The sequence below is a fragment of the Marmota marmota genome, unplaced genomic scaffold (assembly GCF_001458135.2).
Source record: "Marmota marmota marmota unplaced genomic scaffold, marMar, whole genome shotgun sequence".
Taxonomy (NCBI): domain Eukaryota; kingdom Metazoa; phylum Chordata; class Mammalia; order Rodentia; family Sciuridae; genus Marmota; species Marmota marmota.
The window spans coordinates 25,822,626-25,826,048 of record NW_026000240.1 but is presented as its reverse complement, the minus strand read 5'-3'; positions in this window follow the sequence as shown (position 1 = coordinate 25,826,048).

The following is a 3,423-nucleotide window of genomic DNA, read 5'->3' as shown; positions in this document are numbered from 1 at the left end:
GGGATAACTCCATGTCTATATCTTTCACACAGAATCCTCAGCACCTTGCAGAATTATTAGGATGCTCACTGATGTTTTGAGTAAGTGAACAAGCTTTAGAAAACACTTGCCCATAAATTGCACCTAATCTCTCAGTGCCTCGGTTCCTTCATCTGTATAGTTGGAACAGATCTATCTCACAGGGTCGTTATGAAGATTAACGGGTCAATACCTCTAAAGAACTTATATAATGATGGGCATAGCACAAGTGATCCATAAATGTCAGTGGTCACTATTATCAGTGCTCCACATGCAGATCCTCTGCGTGAACGGATATTGTGGAAAGTGAGGAAGAAGCTAAACTTGAGATCTGGGTGTGTATGGTATAGGGCAGGAAGAGATGCAGAGAGGCAGGATCCCAGAGGCAAAAGTAATGACAACATAAGGCCCTCCAGAAACCTTGGGTGGGACTGTGGAGACCTCTGGGTCACAGAATGATCTCAGGAGGCTGAATGCTCTAGGTAACAATGGCATGTACACAGATGTGACTTTCCACCTCCAGGAGAACAATAAGCCTTTAGACACAGAGCAGTTTCATTTCAAACAGAAGATAATCAGGTTCTTTTTCCTCCTTTCAATTTTCCTCAGAAAACAAACAAATATATTCTGTAGAGACACAATTATGACTCAACCATACACCAAAATAGTACACCTTAAACATCAGGACACTTAGATTCACAGCTCACAAACATCTACACCCTCTCACAAACATCTACACCCTCTCACAAACATCTACACTATGAGGGTGGTGACATCACATTTTTCCCTAAAAATACAATGTGGGCACGTACTTGACATTTGTGTAATGATAGTGTTAACTTCAGTGGTGCCCAGAACAAAACACAACTGATCCCAAAGAAATATTAGAGCATTTATCACTACTGAGGTGAAAAACTACTTATATCTTCACTACTAGTTTTCAGCTTCTGCTAATATTTCAAAAATTTGAAATTCTAATTTTTCAAATATCATATTACACAAAAAAGTAAGTATTGAGAATGTAGAAAGGAGACCAGTAGAGAAAGAGGACCAGGGGTAGACAGAAAGAAAAATTAGGGGAGGTATTAAGGAATGAAATTTATCAAATTATGTTATATGGATATACAAATATGTCACAGTGAAACTTCCTATTTTGTTTAATTAATATGCACCATTTCTTCAAAAAAGTAAACACTGGAAACAACCTATACATCCAACACTAGGGGAATAAGTCAAACAAACATGGTACATCTACATGATAAAATGTACTTGCAATGATACATCTACATGATAAAATGTACTTGCAATGAGTTTTTGATGAAGTAATAAAATATTTTTATTAAACATAAAGTTAATTGAAAAAATCCTGATAAAAATTGTATGTGCAGTCTGATTTCAATTATGTAAAACGTGTACAATATTCAGGGAAGGAAGGCTAGAGGTAAATAAAGACAAATTTTTAACAATGGTAACTCTTAGAGGTTGAATCACAGTTTATCTCTATGCTTTTTTGACTTGGGGATTTTTTATTCTTCCTTTTAACTTATTTATGCACTTATTTATTTTTGCTAGACTTTTACTGTTAACAGCAAATTGAGAGGAAGGTATAGAGGTTTCCCACATACAGCGCCCTGACACCCCTCACATTCACAGCTTCCTCCATTGTTCTTGGGGTTGTACATTGTATGGGTACAACATAAATAATATATATGTGACAAATACAAAATGACATGTACATATCATTGTAATATCAAACTGTAGTTTTCACTACTCTGAAAAATCCTCTATGGTCCATCAATTAATCCCTCTTTTGAATAATTAAATTTGTTTTCACTTTTCTCTTACCATTTTATATTACTTTTGTAATAAAAGAAAAAATAAATACTAAAATTTAAAGGAAACCTTAATGAAGGAAAATGTAGGTTCCTCCATGATGCAGAGACCCCTTTTGTAGGTATTCATCTCCCCTGAAAAAAAGCACCCAAAGGTGAACATGTAGCTTGGGTGTTGAATACTGGGAGGTGGCAGAAAGCCAAGCAGGCTTATAGCTAGTCAAACAGAAACCAGCCTTCCCCACCTTGTTTGCCCTCTTGCCTCACCTCCTGATTCCTGAGAGCAGGAAACAGAGTCCTGTGTTATCCTGATACTGAATGTTGGCTCAGATAAAGCCTGTGCTGCTGGGCAAGTGAAAACTTCCACAGCCATCAATCCATCTGCTTCCAGGCAGGGATTTCATCTCAATGTCGTGTCATCATGAAGTTAATTTATTACATACATTAGCCAAAATCATTTAATTTTATACTTAAATTTTTTCCTAAATTAATCAAAAGTCAGACAGAAAACCTTTTTTCAGTTCATGTACACAAACACTTCAGTTTGGAAAACACGGTCCTTACACAGGAACTTTCTCAGAAGTATTTTAAAACATGGCCATCTTCCCTCTCACCAGCAAGTCATGCAGAAATTCCCCAAGAAGGACTGGCAGTATCTCTTCCTTTAGTTCAAACTCCATTCTCCTTTCAGAAATTTTGATTTCAAATTCATAAGTAAGATGACTGCTCACAGTATGACACTCAGTTATCTTTTCTCCTTCTTGATGTCCTTTGAAACACAAAATTTTAACCTCAGTATAGACCAATTTCTGTTTTTCACTTGTTGCTTATACTTTTTAAAATATTTATTTCTAATTTTTATAGTTGTAGATGTACCTTTATTTAGTATTTTTATGTGGTAAATATTCTTTTAATGTCATAATGAGAAACTATATACTTATTCCAAGGTAATGAAAATTTATGGCTGTTTTCTTCTAAGAGTTTCCTATTTTCACCTCTTATATTTAGCTCTTTGATCATTTTAAGTTTATCTTTGTATGTAGTGTGAGGTACAGATCCAACTTCATTCTCTCATATATGGATATCCAGTTGTCCCACCACCAGTAGTTGGAGACTATTTTTCCCTGACTAAAACATCCATTGGCCATAAGATGAGGAAATGTTTCTGACTCTCAATTCCATTCAATTGATCTCTATGTCTATTCTGAAGCTGTAAACCACTGTGATATTATAGATTTACAATAAGCTTTTTTTTTTTTTAATTTTTTATTGTGGGTTGTTCAAAACATTACAAATTTCTTGATATATCATATTCCACACTTTGATTCAAGTGGGTTATGAACTCCCACCTTCACCCCATACACAGATTGCAGAATCACATCAGTTACACATCCATCGATTTACATATTGCCATACTAGTGTCTGTTGTGCTCCGCTGCCTTTCCCATCCTCCACCATCCCCCCTCCCCACCTCTTCCCTCCCCTCCCCTCCTCTCTCTCTACCCCCTCCACTGTATAACCCTGAGGGTCTCCTTCCATTTCCATGCAATTTCCCTTCTCTCTCCCTTTCCCT